Here is a 20,989-nt window from a genome sequence, read left to right on the forward strand (position 1 = left end):
CCTGCCACAACCGAAGAAAGACCTCGAGAGTCCTTCTTCAATGTGTCTTGAGGTCAGATTCCCCTACCATAGCTCGAGAGCAATAATGCGCTCCCCCTCGCCACGCACATGGAGACCTGACTTCCCTGGCGCCACACGAGAGGCTCCCTGAGCTCCCCGTTGTACCTCGTGTGAAACCCCACACTGGTGCCGCAGCTCGAGAAAACCCACAAGATCCCTCCGTCATCGCGAGATGAGGGCCATCTTTTCCTGCATGGCCTGGAGAGCAGTCCCAAGTCCTCTCTCCAAACTTCACAGGAGGCTTGACTCCCTTTAGGCCACAAAGTGGGCTCCAAGAGGTGCCCGTCGCGACTCGAAAGGAGAGCGGAGTCCTTTGCTTCCCTTCAACATGAGGCCTGACTCCCTGGGTGAGTCTGGAATGCAAACCTGAGATCCCTGTGGCCCTTGGAGAGGAACATTAGGTCCTGGACACAAGCCTAGATGAGGTCTCCTTTGCCCTGCAGTGACTCGAGCGCAACCCCCAGCTCTCACTCGCAACTCGAATGGATGATTGGACTTCCCTGGCCCAACACAAGAGGAAGCCTGAAATCCCTGTCGTAACTCGAGAATCCCACCACAACTCGAGAAAAACCACGTGGCTCCCCCGTCATCGCAAGATGAGGCCCTTGGCCGCTACAGCGTATCAAGGGAAGTCCCACGTTCCATCCTGAAGTACAAAACGGTACTTGGCACCCTTGATGCGACCCCCAAAGTTCCCTGACATACCGGTCTCACTCGAGGGAAACACCAAAGTTCACGGCACCACTTCCTGTGAGCCCCTTCACCCCTCCTGATCGCGACAGAAGGGTCGATTCCCATGTTTTGTGTGCAAGGTGTTCCCGACGTTCCCCGCGAACCTCCGGATAAGGCCGGTCTCATGAGGAAATTCGAAAAGTAGCCTCATGGTTGGTGCCAAATGCTGAAAGATCCCGAATTCCCGGTCCACTCTAGATAAGAACCTGACGCCCGGACATCTCTTCGAAGGCAACCCTGTGGATGAAGGCACAACACAAAGGGACACTGACATCCCCATGCATCGTCTGGAAAAACCCGCCGATTCCACTCACAGCTCCAAATGTGGACTGTCACCTCGTGAACAACTCGAGAGGCAAGTGAAGTTGCATTCCTTCACACAAGACGAGGCCTTACTCTCCTGTCCCAACTCTTCAGGGACCCTGCAATTGGAGTCAGAAATGGAGAGGAACCCTGAGGTTCCTGCCTCAACTAGAGAAGAGGCCCTCTTCCATTGAACCAAACTCAGTGGTGTCCCGAGAGGCCCCTCCCAACACCACAGTATCCCTGAATTCTCAGAGGCTCCCTGAGAAGCTACCTGAGGTCACTGGCACAAGTCGAGGGAACCCAGAGTTTCCTGAAGTAACCCGAGAAAGACTTGGAGAGTCCTTTTTCAATGTCTCTTGATGCCCGATTCCCCTACCATGACTCCAGAGCAAGGACGAGCTCCCCTCGCCACAAGCAGGAAAACTGACTTCCCTAGTACCACACAAGAGGCTCCCTGAGTACCCCATCGTACCTCGTGAGAAAACCCACACTGGCGCCGCAGTTCGAGAAAAACCACAAGATGCCCCCGTCAAGGAGAGATGGGGGCCTTCTTTTCCTGCCTGACCTGGAGAGCAATTCCTGGTCCTCTCTCCAAACTTCACAGGAGTATTGACTCCCTTTAGGCCACTCAGTTGGGTCCAAGAAATACCCGGTGCGACTCGAGAGGAGAGCGGAGTCCTTTGCTTCCCTGGAGACGAGGCCTGACTCCCCGGGTGAGTTTGGAATGCAACCCCGAGATCCCTGTCGCCCCTGGAGTGGAACATTATGTCCTAGACACAAGCCTAGATGAGGTCTATTTTGCCCTACAGTGACTCGAGAGCAACCTCCATCTCTCCCTCACAATTTGAATGGAAGATTGGTCTTCCCACGGTCAACACAAGAGGAAGTCGAAATTTCCCATCGTAATTCGAGAATTCAGCCTCAAGTCTTAAAAACCATGTGGTTCCCCCTTCATCGCAATATGAGGCCCTTGCCAGCTAGAGTCTCAAGAGAAGTCCCACGTTCCATCTTAAAGTTCGAAATGCTACTTGGCACCCTTGATGCGACCCCAAAGTTCCCCAACATACCGGTCTCACTCCAGGGGAACACTGAAGTTCCCGGTGTCTCCAGGGAAGTCCCATGTTCCGCCCTGAAGGGCGACACGGTACTTGAAACCCTTGATGAGACCGCAAAAGTTCCCCGACATGCTGGGTTCCCTCGAGGGGAACACCGAGGGTCCCGGCACCACTTCATCTGAGCCCCTTCTCCCTTCCTGATCGCGACAGGAGAATCAATTCCCCTGCGTGGTCTGGAAGGGGTTCCCGGCCTTCCTGGCGCACCTCAGGATGAGGCCGGTCTCAGGAGGAAATTCGAGACTAGCCACGTGTGAGGTGCCACGTGCCGAACGACCCCGATTTTCCGGTCCGCTCTTGATAAGAACCCGATGCCCAGACACCTCTTCGAAGGCAACCCTGTGGGTGAAGGCACAATACGAAGGGGCACTGACACCCCCGTGCATCATCCGGAAAAACCCGCAGGGTCTACACACAGCTCGACAAGGGGCCTGATTCTCCCGGAACAACTCGAGAGGCAACCAGAATTCCATTCCTCAGACAAGACGAGGCCTGACTCTCCTGTCCCAACACTGCAGGGACCGTGCAGTCGGAGTCCGAAACCGAGAGGAAGCCTGAGGTTCCTGCCTCCCCTCGAGATGAGGCCCTCTTCCATTGCGCCGAACCCAGCAGAGTCCCGAGAGGCCCTGCCAACTACACAGCATCCCTCACCTCTCAGAGGCACCCTGGGAAGTTCCCTAAGGTTCCCTGCAGAAGTCGAGGGAAACGAGGGTTTCCCGCCGCAACCCGAGAAAGACCTCGAGAGTCCTTCTTCAACGCCTCTTGAGGACCTAGCCGCTTCCCATGACTCGAGAGTGATGACCAGCTCCCCCTCGCCATGCGCATGGAGACCTGACTTCCCTGGCGCCGCACGAGAGGCTCCCTGAGGTCCTCGTCGTGCCTCGTGAGAAAACCCCCATGGGCGCAGCAGCCTGAGGAAACCCATGAGACGCCCCCGTCATCGCGAGATGAGGGCCTTCTTTTCCTGCCTGGCCTGGAGAGCAATCCCGAGTCCTCTCTCCAAACTGAAGAGGAGGCTCGACACCCTTGAGTCCATTCAGTGGGCTCCAAGAGATCCGTGTCGCGACTTGAGAGGAAAGCGGAGTCCTTTGCTTCCCCTCCAGGCCAGTCCTGACTCCCCGGGAGAGTCTGGAATGGAAACCCGGGATCCCTGTCTTCCCTTGAGAGGAATATTAGGTCCTGCACACACGCCTCGATGAGGTCTCTTTGGCCCTGTAGTGACTCGAGCAGAACCCCCAGCTTTCCATCGCAACTCGAATTGAAGATTGGGCTTCCCAGGGCCAACCCAAGAGAGACCTGAAATTCCTGTCATTTTCGAGAATCCCGATGCAACTCAAGAAAAACGACGTGGTTCCAACGTCTTCACAGGATGAGGCCCTTGCCCGCTACAGCGTCTCCAGGGAAGTCCCATGTTCCGTCCTGAAGTGGGAAACGGTACTTGGCTCCCTTGATGCGACCCCTAAAGTTCCCTTAAACGCCGGGTTCCCTCGAGTGGAAGACCGAGGGTCCCGGCACCACTTCATCTGAGCCCCATCTCCCCTCCTGATCGCGACAGGAGAATCGATTCCCCTACTTTGTGTGGAAGGGGTTCCCGGCCTTCCCGGCGCACCTCAGGATGATGCTGGTCTCACGAGGAAATTCGAGATGAGCCACGTGGGTGGTGCCACGTGCAGAATGACCCCGATTTCCCGGTCCGCTCTTGAAATGAACTCGATGCCCGGACAACTCTTTGAAGGCAACCCTGTGGGGGAAGGCACAAAACGAAGGGGCACTGACACCCCCATGCATCTTCTGGAAACACCCGCAGGTTCCACACACAGCTTGTCAAGGGCCCTGAGACCCCTGAACGACTCGAGAGGCAAGCAGAGTTCCGTTACTCAGACAAGACGAGGCCTGACTCTCCTTTCCCAACTCTGCAGGGACCCTGCGGTCGGAGTCCGAAATGGAGAGGAAGCCTGAGGTTCCTGCCTCCAATCGAGATGAGGCCCTCTTTCATTTCGTCAAACCTAGTGGAGTCCCGAGAGGCCCCTCTAACTCCTCAGTATCCCTCACCTCTCAGAGGCACCTGGGAAGTTCCCTAAGGTCCCCTGTAGAGGTCGAGGGAAATGAGTGTTTCCCGCCCCAACCCAAGAAAGACCTCGAGAGTCCTTCTTAAATGCGTCTTGAGGCCCTAGTCCCTCCCATGACTCCAGAGCAATGACGCGATCTGCCTGGCCACACGCATGGAGTCAGGCTTCTCTGGCGCTGCACAAGAGGATCCCTGAACTCCCCATCATATCTCGTGAGAAACCCCACACTTGCGCCGCAGCTCGAGAAAACCCATGAGACGCCCCCGTCATCACGAGAGGAGGGCCATCTTTAACTGCATGGTATGCAGATCAAGCGTGAACCTTCTGTCCAAGCTACACAGGACGCTTGACTCCCTTTAGGCCACTCATTGGGCTCCAAGAGTTACGTGTCTCGACTTGAGAGGATAGTGGAGTCCTTTGCTTCCACTCGAGACGAGGCGTGACCCACCGGGTGAGACTGGAATGCGACCCCGATATCCCTGTCGCCCCTGGAGAGGAACATTACGTCCTGGACCCAAGCCTAGATGAGGACTCTTTGCCCTGAAGTGACTCGAGAGCAACCCCCAGCTCTCTCTGACAAGTTGAATGGAAGATTGGACTTCCTGGGCCAACACAAGTGGAAGCCTGAATTCCCCGTCGTAACTCGAGAATCCCGCCTCAACTCGAGAAAAACCACGTGTTTCACTTGTCATCGCAATATGAGGCCCTTGCCCAGAGCATCTCCAGAGAATTCCCACGTTCCATCTTGAAGTGCGAAACTGTACTTGGCACCCTTGATGCGACCTCAAAAGTGCCGTGACATACCGGTCTCACTCGAGGGGACCACCGAGGTTCCCGGCACCACTTCATCTGAGCCCCTTCTCCCCTTCTGATCGCGAGCGGTGGGTCGATTCCCCTGCTTTGTCTGCAAGGGGTTCCCGACCTTCCCGGCGCACCTCAGGATGAGGCCGGTCTCCCGAGGAAATTCGAGACGTAGCCTCGTGGGTGGTACCACATGCTGAAAGACCCCAATTTTCCGGTACGCTCTTGAAAAGAACCCGATGCCCGGAAACCTCTTTGAAGGCAACCCTGTGGATGAAGGAACAACACGAAGGGGCAGTGACACCCCCGTGCATCGTCCGGAAAAACCCGCAGGTTCCACACTCAGCTCAACAAGTGGCCTGTCACTCCGTGAACAACTCGAAAGGCAAGCGGAAATCCATTCCTCCACAGAAGACGAGGCGTGACTCTCTTCTCCATACTCTGCAGGTACCCTGCGACCCGAGTCAGAAATGGAGAGGACCCCTGACGTTCCTGCCTCCATTCGAGATGAGGCCCTCTTCGATTGCACCAAACCCAGTTGAGTAACGAAGGGCCCCTCCCAAATCCACAGTGTCCCTGACTTCTCAGAGGCACCCTTAGATGTTGCCTGAGGTCACCGACACAAATCAAGGGAACCCAGGGTTCCCTGCCGCAACCCGAGAAAGACCTCAAGAGTCCTTCTTCAATGCGTCTTGAGGCCCGATTTGCCTACTATGACTCGAGAGCAATCACGCACTCCCCTTCACCACACGCACGGAGACCTGACGTCCCTAGCACCACACGAGAGGCTCTCTGAGCTCCCCGTTGTACCTCGTGAGAAATCTGATACTGGCGCCGCAGCTGGAGAAAACCCACGAGACGCCCCCGTCATCGCGAGATGAGGGCCTTTTTTCCTGCATGGCCAGGAAAACAATCCCGAGTCATCTCTCCAAACTCCATAGGAGGCTTCACTCCCTTTACGCCACGCAGTGGGCTCCAAGAGACACCCGTCGCGACTCGACAGGAGAGCGGAGTCCTTTTTTTCCCCTCAAGACAAGGCCTGACTCTCCGGGTGAGTCGAGAATGCAACCCTGAGATCCCTGTTGGCCCAGTAGTGGAACACTAGGTCCTGGACACAAGCGTAGATGAGGTCTATTTTGCCCTGCAGTGACTGGAGAGCAATCCCCAGTTCTAACTTGCAACTCGAATGGAATACTGGATTTTCCTGGCGCCACACAAGAGGCTCCCTGAGATCCCCGTGGTACTTCATGAGACACCCCACACTGGCGCCGCAGCTCGAGGAAACCCACGAGACGCCACCGTCATCTCGAGATGAGGGCCTTCTTTTCCTGCATGGCCTGGAGTCCAATCCCGAGTCCTCTCTCCAAACTCCACAGGAGGCTTGACTCCCTTTAGTACACACAGTGGGCTCAAAGAGATACCCATCGCGACTCGAGACGAGAGCGGAATTCTTTGCTTACCCTCGAGGTGAGAACTGACTCCCCGGATGAGTCTGGAATGCAAACCCGAGATCCCTGTCGCCCCTGGAGAGCAACGTTAGATCCTGGACACAAGCCTAGATTAGGTCTCTTGCCCTGCAGTGACTCTAGCGCCATCCCTAGCTCCCCCTCGCAACCCGAATGGAAGACTGGATTTCAAGGCCAACAAGAGGAAGCCTAAATTCCCGGACATAACTCGAGAATCCCGCCGCAACTCGAGCAAAACCACGTGGTTCTCCCGTCATCGCAAGATGAGGCCCTTGCCCGCTACAGCGTTTCAAAAGATGTCCCAGGTTCTGTCTTGAAATGCGAAACGGTACTTGGCACCCTTGATGCGACCCTAAAAGTCCCCCAACACGTGGGTCTCACTCAAGGGGAACACCGAGGTTCTCGGCACCACTTCATTTAAGCCCCTTCTCCCCTCCTGATCGTGACCGGTGGGTCGATTCCCCTGCTTTGTCTGCAAGGGGGCCCGACCTTCCCTGCACAACTCAGGATGAGGCCGGTCTCATGGGGAAATTCGATACGTAGCTTTGTGGGTGGTGCCACTTGCTGAAAGACTCCAATTTCCCGGTCCGCTCTTGATAAGAATCCGATGCTCGGACACCTCTTGGAAGGCAGCCTTGAGTATGAAGGTACAACACGAAGGGGCACTAACACACCTCTGCATCATCCAGAAAAACGGGCAGGTTACACACACAGCTCGACAAGTGGCCTGTCACCTCGAGAACAACTCGAGAGGCAAGAGGAGTCCCATCCTCCAGAAAAGACGAGGCCTGACTCTCCTGTACCAACATGCAGGGACCTTGCGATCTGAGTCAGAAATGGAGAGGAACACTGAGGTTCCTGCTTCAACTCGAGATGAGTCCCTCTTACATTCCACCAAATGCAGAGGAGTCTCGAGAGGCCCCTCCAAACTGCACAGTATCCCTGACTTCTCAGAGGCACTCTGAGAAGCTCCCTGAGGTCGCAGGCACAAGTCAAGGGAACCCTGGGTTTTACGCAGTGACCCGAGAAAGACCTCAAGAGTCCTTCTTCAACCCGTCTTGAGGCCCGATTACCCTACCATGACTCGAGAGCAATGACGAGCTCCCCCTATCCATCTCATGGGGACCTGACTTCCCTGGCGCCACACGAGAGGCTCCCTGAGCTCCCTCTCGTACCTCGTCAGAAACCCGGCACTAGCGCAGCAGTCTAGAAAACCCACGAGACGCCGCCATCATCGCGAGATGAGGGCCTTCTTTTCCTGCATGGCCTGGAGAGGAATCCCGAGTCCTCTATCCAAACACCACAGGAGGCTTGACTCCCTTTAGGGCACACAGTGGGCTCCAAGAGATACCCATTGCGACTCAAAAGGACAGCGGAGTTCTTTGCTTCCCCTCGAGACGAGGCCTGATTCCCCGGGTGAGTCTTGTATGCAACCCCAAGATCCCTGTCGCCCCAAGGGACGAACATTAAGTCCTGGACACAAGCCTAGATGAGGTCTAATTTGCCCTGCAGTGACTCGAGAGCAATCCCCAGCTCTCCCTTTAAACTCGAATGGAAGATAGGACTTCCCTGGCTCAACACATGAGGAAGACTGTATTCCCCGTCGAAACTCGAGAATCCCGCCACAACTCGAGAAACGCCACGTGGTTCCCCCGTCATCCCAAGATGAGGCCCTTGCCCCCTACAGCGTCTCAAGAGAAGTCCCACGTTCCGTCTTGAAGTGCGAAACGGTATTGGCACCGTTGATGCACCCTCAAAAGTTCCTCGACACACCAGTCTGACTCGAGGAGAACACCGAGGTTCCCGGCACCACTACATCTGGGCCCCTTCTCCCCTCCTGATCGCGACAGGAGGGTCGATTCCCTTGTTTTGTCTTGAAGGGGTTCCCGCCTTTCCCGGTGCATCTCAGGATGAGGCCGGTCTCACGAGGATATTCGAGACATAGTCACGTGGATGGTGACACATGCCAAAAGACCCCGATTTCCCGGTCCGCTCTTGATAAGATCCTGATGCCCGGACACCTCTTTGAAGATAACCCTTTTGATGAAGGCACAACACTTAGGGGCACTGACACCCCTGGGTATCGTCCGGAGAAACCCGCAGGTACCACATACAGCTCGAGAAGTGACCTGTCACCCCGTGAACAACTGGAGAGGCAAGCAGAGTTCCATTCCTCCACACAAGACGAGGCCTGACTCTCCTGTTCGAATTCTGCAGCGAAACTGCGATCCGAGTCAGATCTGGCCCAGGGGAAGTCAGGAGAGGAAACATGAGTTTCCTGCCTCCACTCGAGATGAGGCCCTCTTCCATTGCACCGAACCCAGTGGAGTCCCGAGAGGCCCCTCCCAACTGCACAGTATCCCTGACTTCTCAGAGGCACCCTTAGACCTTCCTGAGATCACCGGCACAAGTTGAGGGAACCAAGGGTTTCCTGCCCCAACCCGTAAAAGACCTCGAGAGTCCTTCTTCAACGCGTCTTGAGGTGCGATTCCCCTACCATGACTCGAGAGCAATGACGCGCTCCCCCAGCCACGCGCATAGAAACCTGACTTCCCTGGCGCCACAGGAGAGGCTCCCTGAGCTCCCCATTATACCTCGTGAGCAACACCACACTGGAGCCACAGCTCGAGAATACCCACGAGACGCCCCAGTCCTCACGAGATGAGGGCCTTCTTTTGCTGTATGGCCTGGAGAGCAATCCTGAGTCCTCTCTCCAAACTCCACAGGAGGCTTGACTCATTTTAGGCCACACAGTGTGCTCCAAGATATACCCGTCGCGACTTGACAGGAGAGGGGTGTCCTTGGCTTCCCCTCGAGACGAGGCCTGACTCCCCGGGTGATTCGAGAATGCAATGCTGAGATCGCTTTCGCCCCAGCAGAGGAACATTAGGTCCTGGACACAAGCCTAGATGAGGTCTATTTGGCCCTGCAGTGTCTCGAGAGCAATCCCCAGTTCTAACTCACAATTCGAATGAAAACTGGACTTCCCTGGGCCAGTTGAAGAGGAAGCCTGAATTCCCGGTTGTAACTCGAGAATCCCGCCCCAACTCAAGAAAAACCACGTGGTTCCCCCGTCATCGAAAGATGAGGCCCTTGCCCACTACAGCGTCTCAAGAGAAGTCCCACGTTCCGTATTGAAGAGCGAAAAGTTACTTGGAACCCTTGATGCGACCCCAAAAGTTCCCCGACATACCAGTCTCACTTGAGGAGAACACCGAGGTTCCCGGCACCACTTCATCTGAGACTCTTCTCCCCTCTTGATCGCGACAGGAGGTTCGATTCCCCTGCTTTGTCTGGAAGGCGTTCCCGACCTTCCTGGCGCACATCAAGATGAGGCCAGTCTCACGAGGAAATTCGAGACATAGCCTCGTGGGTGGTGCGGCATGCCAAAAGACCCCGATTCCCTGGTCCGCTCTTGATAAGAACCCGATGGCAGAACCCAACTCGAAGGCAATCCTGTGGAACAAGGCACAACACGAAGGGGCAGTGACACCCCGGTGCATCGTCCAGAAAATCCCGCAAGTTCCACATACAAATCGACAAGTGGCCTGTCACCCCATGAACAACGCGAGAGTCAAGCGGAGTTCCATTCCTCCACACAAGACGAGGCCTGACTCTCCTGTCCCAACTCTGCAGGGACTCTGCGATCCGAGTCAGATCCGGCGCATTCGAAGCCAGGAGAGGAACCCTGTGGTTCCTGCCTCAACTTGTCATGAGGCCCTCTTCCATTGCACCAAACCCAGTGGAGTTCCGAGAGGCCCCTCCCAACTCCACAGTGACCCTGACTTCTCAGAGGCACGCTGAGAAGCTTCCTGAGGTCACTGGCACAAGTCGATGGAACCCAGGGTTTCCTGCTGCAACCCAAGAAAGACCTCGAGAGTCCTTCTTTAACACGTTTTCAGGCCCAATTCCCCTACCATGACTCGAGAACAATGACGGGCTCCCTCTCACCACGTGCATAGAGACCTGACTGCCCTGGCACCACATGAGAGGCTCATTGAGCTCCCAGTCTTACTTCGTGAGAAACCCCACACTAGCGCCACAGCTCGAGAAAACCTACGAGATGCCCCAGTCATCGGGAGATGAGGGCCTTCATTTCATGCATTGCCTGGAGAGCAATCCCGTGTCCTCCCTCCAAACACCAGAGGAGGTTTGACTCCCTTTAAGCCACTCAGTGGGCTCCAAGACATACCCGTCCGACTCGAGAGGAGAGTAGAGTCCTTTGCTTCCCCTCGAGACGAGGCCTGACTCCAGGGTGAGTCTGGAATGCAACCCCGAGATTCCTGTCGCCCCTTGACATGAACATTAGGTCCTGCACACAAGCCTTGGTGGGGTCTCTTTTGCCTTCAGTGACTAGAGCGCAACTCCAGCTCTTCCTCGAATCTCGAATGGAAGATAAGACTTTTGTGGGCCAACACAAGAGGAAGCATGAATTCCCTGTGGTAACTCAAATATCCCACCGCAACTCGAGAAAAAGCAAGTGGTTCCCCAGTCATTCCAAGATGAGGCCCTTGCCCGCTGGAGCACCCCAATAGAAGTCCCACATTCCAATTTGAAGAGCGAAACGGTACTTGGAACGCGTTATGCGACCCCAAAAGTTACCCGACATACATGTCTCACTTGAGGGAAACACCGAGGTTCCCAGCAGCACTTCATCTGAGCCACTTCTCCCCTCCTGATCGCCACAGGAGGGTCGAATCCTCTGCTTTGTCTGGAAGGGTTTCATGACCTTCGCGGCACACCTCAGGATGAGGCCGGTTTCATGAGGAAATTCGAGACTAGCCACGTGGGTGGTGCCAAATGCTGAACGACCCCGATTTCCCAGTACGCACTTCATAAGAACACGATGCCCGGACACCTCTTCGAAGGCAACCCTGTGGATGAAGACACAAAACGAAGGGTCACTGACACCCCAAAGCATCGTCTGGAAAAACCTGCAGATTCCACACACAGTTTGACAAGGGGCCTGAAACCCCATGAACAACTCGAGAGGCAAGCGGAGTTCCATTCCTCAGAAAAGACATAGCCTGACTCTCCTGTCCCAACTCTGCAGGGACACTACGATCAAAGTCAGAATTGGATAGGAAGCCTGAGGTTCCTGCCTCCACTCGAGATGAGGCCCTCTTCCATTGTGACAAACCCAGTGGAGTCCCGAGAGGTCCCACCAACTCCACAGCGATTCTCACTTCTCTGAGGCACCTTGGGAAGTTCCCTCAGGCCCCGGAAGAAGTCGGGGGAAACGAGGGTTTCCCGCTGCAACCCAAGAAAGACCTCGAGAGTCCTTATTCAACGCGTCTCGAGGCCCTAGTCCCCTCCCGTGACTCGAGAGCCATGACGTGCTCCCCCTCTCAACGCGCATGGAGACCTGACTTCCCTGGCGCCGCACGAGAGGCTCCCTGAGATCCTCGTCGTGCCTCGGGAGAAAACCCCCACGGGCGCCGCAGCTCGAGGAAACCCCTGAGACGCCCCCGTGCTCGCGAGCTGATGGCCTTCTTTTCCTGCATGGCCTGGAGAGCAATCCCGGTTCCTCTCTCCAAACAGAAGAGGAGGCTGGACTCCCTTGAGGCCGCTCAGGGGGCTCCAAGAGACCCGCGTCGCGACTCGAGAGGAGAGCGGAGTCCTTGGCTTCCCCTCGAGACGAGGCCTGACTCCCTGGGGGAGCCTGGAATGCAACCCCGAGATCCCTGCCTTCCCTGGAGAGGAATATTAGGTCCCGGACACACGCCTAGGTGAGGTCTCTTCGGCCCTGCAGTGACCCGAGCGCAACCCCCAGCTTTCCCTCGCAACCCGAGGGGAAGATGGGGCTTCCCAGGGCCAACCCAAGGGGAAGGCTGAGATCCCCGTCGTAACTCGAGAATGCCGCCGCAACTCGAGAAAAACCACGTGGTTCCCACCTCTTGGCAAGATGAGGCCCTTGCCCGCGACGGCGTCTCAAGAGAAGTGCCCTGTTCCACGCTGAAGGGCGAAACGGTCCCTGACAGCCTTCCTGCGACCCCCAAAAGTCCCCCGACATGCCGGGGTCCCCCGAGGGGAACACCGAGGGTCCCGGCACCGCTTCCTCTGAGCCCCTTCTCCCCTCCTGATCGCGACAGGAGAGGCGATTCCCCTGCGTGGTCTGGAAGGGGTTCCCGGCCTTCCCGGCGCACCTCAGGATGAGGCCGGTCTCACGAGGAAATTCGAGACGAGCCACGTGTGTGGGGCCACATGCCGAACGCCCCCGATTCCCAGGTCCGCTCTTGAGGAGGACCCGAGGCCCGGACCCCTCTTCGAAGGCAACCCTGTGGGTGAAGGCACAGCACGATGGGGCACTGCCACACCCGTGCATCGTCCGCAAAGACCGGGTGTTCCACACACAGCTCGACGAGGGGCCTGAGACACCCTGAGCAACTCGAGAGGCCAGCGGGGTTCCCTTCCTCAGACAAGACGAGGCCTGACTCTCCTGTCCCAACTCTGCAGGGACCCTGCGGTCGGAGTCCGAAACGGAGAGGAAGCCTGAGGTTCCTGCCTCCCCTCGAGGTGAGGCCCTCTTCCGTTGCGCCAGACCCAGCGGAGTCCCGAGGGGCCCCGCCACCTCCACAGGATCCCTCGCCTCTCAGAGGCACCCTGGGAAGTTCCCTAAGGTCCCCGGCAGAAGGCGAGGGACACGAGGGTTTCCTGCCGCCCCCCGAGAAAGACCTCGAGAGTCCTTCTTCAACGCGTCTCGAGGCCCTAGTCCCCTCCCGTGACTCGAGAGCCAGGATGCGCTCCCCCTCGCCACGCGCATGGAGACCTGACTTCCCTGGCGCCGCACGAGAGGCTCCCTGAGATCCTCGTCGTGCCTCGGGAGAAAACCCCCACGGGCGCCGCAGCTCGAGGAAACCCCTGAGACGCCCTTGTCCTCGCGAGCTGAGGGCCTTCTTTTCCTGCATGGCCTGGAGAGCAATCCCGGGTCCTCTCTCCAAACGGAAGAGGAGGCTGGACTCCCTTGAGGCCGCTCAGGGGGCTCCAAGAGACCCGCGTCGTGACTCGAGAGGAGAGCGGAGTCCTTGGCTTCCCCTCGAGACGAGGCCTGACTCCCCGGGGGAGCCTGGAATGCAACCCCGAGATCCCTGCCTTCCCTGGAGAGGAATAGTAGGTCCCAGACACACGCCTAGGTGAGGTCTCTTCGGCCCTGCAGTGACTCAAGCGCAACCCCCAGCTTTCCCTCGCAACCCGAGGGGAAGATTGGGCTTCCCAGGGCCAACCCAAGGGGAAGGCTGAGGTCCCCATCGTAACTCGAGAATGCCACCGCAACTCGAGAAAAACCACGTGGTTCCCACCTCTTGGCAAGATGAGGCCCTTGCCCGCGACGGCGTCTCAAGGGAAGTCCCCTGTTCCGCCCTGAAGGGCGAAACGGTCCCTGACAGCCTTCCTGCGACCCCCAAAAGTCCCCCGACACGCCGGGGTCCCCCGAGGGGAACACCGAGGGTCCCGGCACCGCTTCCTCTGAGCCCCTTCTCCCCTCCTGATCGCGACAGGAGAGGCGATTCCCCTGCGTGGTCTGGAAGGGGTTCCCGGCCTTCCCGGCGCACCTCAGAATGAGGCCGGTCTCACGAGGAAATTCGAGACGAGCCACGTGGGTGGGGCCACATGCCGAACGCCCCCGATTCCCAGGTCCGCTCTTGAGAAGGACCCGAGGCCCGGACCCCTCTTCGAAGGCAACCCTGTGGGTGAAGGCACAACACGAAGGGGCACTGCCAACCCCGGGCATCGTCCGCAAAGACCCGCGGGTTCCACACACAGCTCGACGAGGGGCCTGAGGCCCCCTGAGCAACTCGAGAGGCCAGCGGGGTTCCCTTCCTCAGACAAGACGAGGCCTGACTCTCCTGTCCCAACTCTGCAGGGACCCTGCGGTCGGAGTCCGAAACGGAGAGGAAGCCTGAGGTTCCTGCCTCCCCTCGAGGTGAGGCCCTCTTCCGTTGCGCCAGACCCAGCGGAGTCCTGAGGGGCCCCGCCACCTCAACAGGATCCCTCGCCTCTCAGGGGCACCCTGGGAAGTTCCCTAAGGTACCTGGCAGAAGGCGAGGGAAACGAGGGTTTCCCACCGCCCCCCGAGAAAGACCTCGAGAGTCCTTCTTCAACGCGTCTCGAGGCCCTAGTCCCCTCCCGTGACTCGAGAGCCGGGACGCGCTCCCCCTCGCCACGCGCATGGAGACCTGACTTCCCTGGCGCCGCACGAGAGGCTCCCTGAGATCCTCGTCGTGCCTCGGGAGAAAACCCCCACGGGCGCCGCAGCTCGAGGAAACCCCTGAGACGCCCCCGTCCTCGCGAGCAGAGGGCCTTCTTTTCCTCCATGGCCTGGAGAGCAATCCCGGGTCCTCTCTCCAAACGGAAGAGGAGGCTGGACTCCCTTGAGGCCGCTCAGGGGGCTCCAAGAGACCCGCGTCGCGACTCGAGAGGAGAGCGGAGTCCTTGGCTTCCCCTCGAGACGAGGCCTGACTCCCCGGGGGAGCCTGGAATGCAACCCCGAGATCCCTGCCTTCCCTGGAGAGGAATATTAGGTCCCGGACACAGGCCTAGGTGAGGTCTCTTCGGCCTGCAGTGACTCGAGCGCAACCCCAAGATTTCCCTCGCAACCTGAGGGGAAGATGGGGCTTCCCAGGGCCAACCCAAGGGGAAGGCTGAGATCCCCGTCGTAACTCGAGAATGCCGCCGCAACTCGAGAAAAACCACGTGGTTCCCACCTCTTGGCAAGATGAGGCCCTTGCCCACGACGGCGTCTCAAGGGAAGTCCCCTGTTCCGCCCTGAAGGGCGAAACGGTCCCTGACAGCCTTCCTGCGGCCCCCAAAAGTCCCCCGACACGCCGGGGTCCCCCGAGGGGAACACCGAGGGTCCCGGCACCGCTTCCTCTGAGCCCCTTCTCCCCTCCTGATCGCGACAGGAGAGGCGATTCCCCTGCGTGGTCTGGAAGGCGTTCCCGGGCTTCCTGGCGCACCTCAGGATGAGGCCGGTCTCACGAGGAAATTCGAGAGGAGCCACGTGGGGGGGGCCACATGCCGAACGCCCCCGATTCCCCGGTCCGCTCTTGAGAAGGACCCGAGGCCCGGACCCCTCTTCGAAGGCAACCCTGTGGGTGAAGGCACAACACGAAGGGGCACTGCCACCTCCGTGCATCGTCCGCAAAGACCCGCGGGTTCCACACACAGCACGACGAGGGACCCCCTGAGCAACTCGAGAGGCCAGCGGGGTTCCCTTCCTCAGACAAGACGAGGCCTGACTCTCCTGTCCCAACTCTGCAGGGACCCTGCGGTCGGAGTCCGAAACGGAGAGGAAGCCTGAGGTTCCTGCCTCCCCTCGAGGTGAGGCCCTCTTCCGTTGTGCCAGACCCAGCGGAGTCCCGAGGGGCCCCGCCACCTCCACAGGATCCCTCGCCTCTCAGAGGCACCCTGACAAGTTTCCTAAGGTCCCCGGCAGAAGGCGAGGGAAACGAGGGTTTCCCGCCGCCCCCCGAGAAAGACCTCGATAGTCCTTGTTCAACGAGTCTCGAGGCCCTAGTCCCCTCCCGTGACTTGAGAGCCAGGACGCGCTCCCCCTCGCCACGTGCATGGAGACCTGACTTCCCTGGCGACGCACGAGAGGCTCCCTGAGATCCTCGTCGTGCCTCGGGAGAAAACCCCCACGGGCGCCGCAGCTCGAGGAAACCCCTGAGACGCCCCCGTCCTCGCGAGCTGAGGGCCCTCTTTTCCTGCAAGGCCTGGAGAGCAATCCCGGGTCCTCTCTCCAAACGGAAGAGGAGGCTGGACTCCCTTGAGGCCGCTCAGGGGGCTCCAAGAGACCCGCGTCGCGACTCGAGAGGAGAGCTGAGTCCTTGGCTTCCCCTCGAGACGAGGCCTGACTCCCCGGGGCAGCCTGGAATGCAACCCCGAGATCCCTGCCTTCCCTGGAGAGGAATATTAGGTCCCGGACACACGCCTAGGTGAAGTCTCTTCGGCCCTGCAGTGACTCGAGCGCAACCCCCAGCTTTCCCTCGCAACCCGAGGGGAAGATTGGGCTTCCCAGGGCCAACCCAAGGGGAAGGCTGAGATCCCCGTCGTAACTCGAGAATGCCGCCGCAACTCGAGAAAAACCACGTGGTTCCCACCTCTTGGCAAGATGAGGCCCTTGCCCGCGACGGCGTCTCAAGGGAAGTCCCCTGTTCCACCCTGAAGGGCGAAACGGTCCCTGACAGCCTTCCTGCGACAACCAAAAGTCCCCCGACACGCCGGGGTCCCCCGAGGGGAACACCGAGGGTCCCGGCACCGCTTCCTCTGAGCCCCGTCTCCCCTCCTGATCGCGACAGGAGAGGCGATTCCCCTGCGTGGTCTGCAAGGGGTTCCCGGCCTTCCCGGCGCACCTCAGGATGAGGCCGGTCTCACGAGGAAATTCGAGACGAGCCACGTGGGTGGGGCCACATGCCGAACGCCCCCGATTCCCCGGTCCGCTCTTGAGAAGGACCCGAGGCCCGGACCCCTCTTCGAAGGCAACCCTGTGGCTGAAGGCACAACACGAAGGTGCACTGCCACCCCCGGGCATCGTCCGCAAAGACCCGCGGGTTCCACACACAGCTCGACGAGGGGCCTGAGACCCCCTGAGCAACTCGAGAGGCCAGCGGGGTTCCCTTCCTCAGACAAGACGAGGCCTGACTCTCCTGTCCCAACTCTGCAGGGACCCTGCGTTCGGAGTCCGAAACGGAGAGGAAGCCTGAGGTTCCTGCCTCCCCTCGAGGTGAGGCCCTCTTCCGTTGTGCCAGACCCAGCGGAGTCCCGAGGGTCCCCGCCACCTCCACAGGATCCCTCGCCTCTCAGAGGCACCCTGGCAAGTTCCCTAAGGTCCCCGGCAGAAGGCGAGGGAAACGAGGGTTTCCCGCCGCCCCCCGAGAAAGACCTCGAGAGTCCTTCTTCAACGCGTCTCGAGGCCCTAGTCCCCTCCCGTGACTCGAGAGCCGGGACGCGCTCCCCCTCGCCACGCGCATGGAGACCTGACTTCCCTGGCGCCGCACGAGAGGCTCCCTGAGATCCTCGTCGTGCCTCGGGAGAAAACCCCCACGGGCGCCGCAGCTCGAGGAAACCCCTGAGACGCCCCCGTCCTCGCGAGCTGAGGGCCTTCTTTTCCTGCATGGCCTGGAGAGCAATCCCGGGTCCTCTCTCCAAACGGAAGAGGAGGCTGGACTCCCTTGAGGCCGCTCAGGGGGCTCCAAGAGACCCGCGTCGCGACTCGAGAGGAGAGCGGAGTCCTTGGCTTCCCCTCGAGACGAGGCCTGACTCCCCGGGAGAGCCTGGAATGCAACCCCGAGATCCCTGCCTTCCCTGGAGAGGAATATTAGGTCCCGGACACACGCCTAGGTGAGGTCTCTTCGGCCCTGCAGTGACTCGAGCGCAACCCCCAGCTTTCCCTCGCAACCCGAGGGGAAGATTGGGCTTCCCAGGGCCAACCCAAGGGGAAGGCTGAGATCCCCGTCGAAACTCGAGAATGCCGCCGCAACTCGAGAAAAACCACGTGGTTCCCACCTCTTGGCAAGATGAGGCCCTTGCCCGCGACGGCGTCTCAAGGGAAGTCCCCTGTTCCGCCCTGAAGGGCGAAACGGTCCCTGACAGCCTTCCTGCGGCCCCCAAAAGTCCCCCGACACGCCGGGGTCCCCCGAGGGGAACACCGAGGGTCCCGGCACCGCTTCCTCTGAGCCCCTTCTCCCCTCCTGATCGCCACAGGAGAGGCGATTCCCCTGCGTGGTCTGGAAGGGGTTCCCGGCCTTCCTGGCGCACCTCAGGATGAGGCCGGTCTCACGAGGAAATTCGAGAGGAGCCACGTGTGTGGGGCCACATGCCGAACGCCCCCGATTCCCCGGTCCGCTCTTGAGAAGGACCCGAGGCCCGGACCCCTCTTCGAAGGCAACCCTGTGGGTGAAGGCACAACACGAAGGGGCACTGCCACCCCCGTGCATCGTCCGCAAAGGCCCGCGGGTTCCACACACAGCTCGACGAGGGACCCCCTGAGCAACTCGAGAGGCCAGCGGGGTTCCCTTCCTCAGACAAGACGAGGCCTGACTCTCCTGTCCCAACTCTGCAGGGACCCTGCGGTCGGAGTCCGAAACGGAGAGGAAGCCTGAGGTTCCTGCCTCCCCTCGAGGTGAGGCCCTCTTCCCTTGTGCCAGACCCAGCGGAGTCCCGAGGCGCCCCGCCACCTCCACAGGATCCCTCGCCTCTCAGAGGCACCCTGGCAAGTTTCCTAAGGTCCCCGGCAGAAGGCGAGGGAAACGAGGGTTTCCCGCCGCCCCCCGAGAAAGACCTCGATAGTCCTTGTTCAACGAGTCTCGAGGCCCTAGTCCCCTCCCGTGACTTGAGAGCCAGGACGCGCTCCCCCTCGCCACGTGCATGGAGACCTGACTTCCCTGGTGACGCACGAGAGGCTCCCTGAGATCCTCGTCATGCCTCGGGAGAAAACCCCCACGGGCGCCGCAGCTCGAGGAAACCCCTGAGACGCCCCCGTCCTCGCGAGCTGAGGGCCCTCTTTTCCTGCATGGCCTGGAGAGCAATCCCGGGTCCTCTCTCCAAACGGAAGAGGAGGCTGGACTCCCTTGAGGCCGCTCAAGGGGCTCCAAGAGACCCGCGTCGCGACTCGAGAGGAGAGCGGAGTCCTTGGCTTCCCCTCGAGACGAGGCCTGATTCCCCGGGGGAGGCTGGAATGCAACCCCGAGATCCCTGCCTTCCCTGGAGAGGAATATTAGGTCCCGGACACACGCCTAGGTGAAGTCTCTTCGGCCCTGCAGTGACTCGAGCGCAACCCCCAGCTTTCCCTCGCAACCCGAGGGGAAGATTGGGCTTCCAAGGGCCAACCCAAGGGGAAGGCTGAGATCCCCGTCGTAACTCGAGAATGCCGCCGCAACTCGAGAAAAACCACGTGGTTCCCACCTCTTGGCAAGATGAGGCCCTTGCCCGCGACGGCGTCTCAAGGGAAGTCCCCTGTTCCACCCTGAAGGGCGAAACGGTCACTGACAGCCTTCCTGCGACCCCCAAAAGTCCCCCGACACGCCGGGGTCCCCCGAGGGGAACACCGAGGGTCCCGGCACCGCTTCCTCTGAGCCCCTTCTCCCCTCCTGATCGCGACAGGAGAGGCGATTCCCCTGCGTGGTCTGGAAGGGGTTCCCGGCCTTCCCGGCGCACCTCAGGATGAGGCCGGTCTCACGAGGAAATTCGAGACGAGCCACGTGGGTGGGGCCACATGCCGAACGCCCCCGATTCCCCGGTCCGCTCTTGAGAAGGACCCGAGGCCCGGACCCCTCTTCGAAGGCAACCCTGTGGGTGAAGGCACAACACGAAGGGGCACTGCCACCCCCGGGCATCGTCCGCAAAGACCCGCGGGTTCCACACACAGCTCGACGAGGGGCCTGAGGCCCCTTGAGCAACTCGAGAGGCCAGCGGGGTTCCCTTCCTCAGACAAGACGAGGCCTGACTCTCCTGTCCCAACTCTGCAGGGACCCTGCGGTCGGAGTCCGAAATGGAGAGGAAGCCTGAGGTTCCTGCCTCCCCTCGAGGTGAGGCCCTCTTCCGTTGCGCCAGACCCAGCGGAGTCCCGAGGGGCCCCGCCACCTCCACAGGATCCCTCGCCTCTCAGAGGCACCCTGGCAAGTTCCCTAAGGTCCCTGACTGAAGGCGAGGGAAACGAGGGTTTCCCACCGCCCCCCGAGAAAGACCTCGAAAGTCCTTCTTCAACGCGTCTCGAGGCCCTAGTCCCCTCCCGTGACTCGAGAGCCAGGACGCGCTCCCCCTCGCCACGCGCATGGAGACCTGACTTCCCTGGCGCCGCACGAGAGGCTCCCTGAGATCCTCGTCGTGCCTCGGGAGAAAACCCCCACGGGAGCCGCAGCTCCAGGAAACCCCTGAGACGCCCCCGTCCTCGCGAGCTGAGGGCCTTCTTTTCCTGCATGGCCTGGAGAGCAATCCCGGGTCCTCTCTCCAAACGGAAGAGGAGGCTGGACTCCCTTGAGGCCGCTCAGGGGGCTCCAAGAGACCCGCGTCGCGACTCGAGAGGAGAGTGGAGTCCATGGCTTCCCCTCGAGACGAGGCCTGACTCCCCGGGGGAGCCTGGAATGAAACCCCGAGATCCCTGCCTTCCCTGAAGAGGAATATTAGGTCCCGGACACACGCCTAGGTGAGGTCTCTTCGGCCCTGCAGTGACTCGATCGCAACCCCCAGCTTTCCCTCGCAACCCGAGGGGAAGATTTGGCTTCCCAGGGCCAACCCAAGAGGAAGGCTGAGATCCCCGTCGTAACTCGAGAATGCCGCCGCAAGTCGAGAAAAACCACGTGGTTCCCACCTCTTGGCAAGATGAGGCACTTGCCCGCGACGGCGTCTCAAGGGAAGTCCCCTGTTCCGCCCTGAAGGGCGAAACGGTCCCTGAAAGCCTTCCTGCGACCCCCAAAAGTCCCCCGACACGCCGGGGTCCCCCGAG

This window comes from Bubalus kerabau, chromosome 7 (assembly GCF_029407905.1).
Source record: "Bubalus kerabau isolate K-KA32 ecotype Philippines breed swamp buffalo chromosome 7, PCC_UOA_SB_1v2, whole genome shotgun sequence".
Classification (NCBI taxonomy): domain Eukaryota; kingdom Metazoa; phylum Chordata; class Mammalia; order Artiodactyla; family Bovidae; genus Bubalus; species Bubalus kerabau.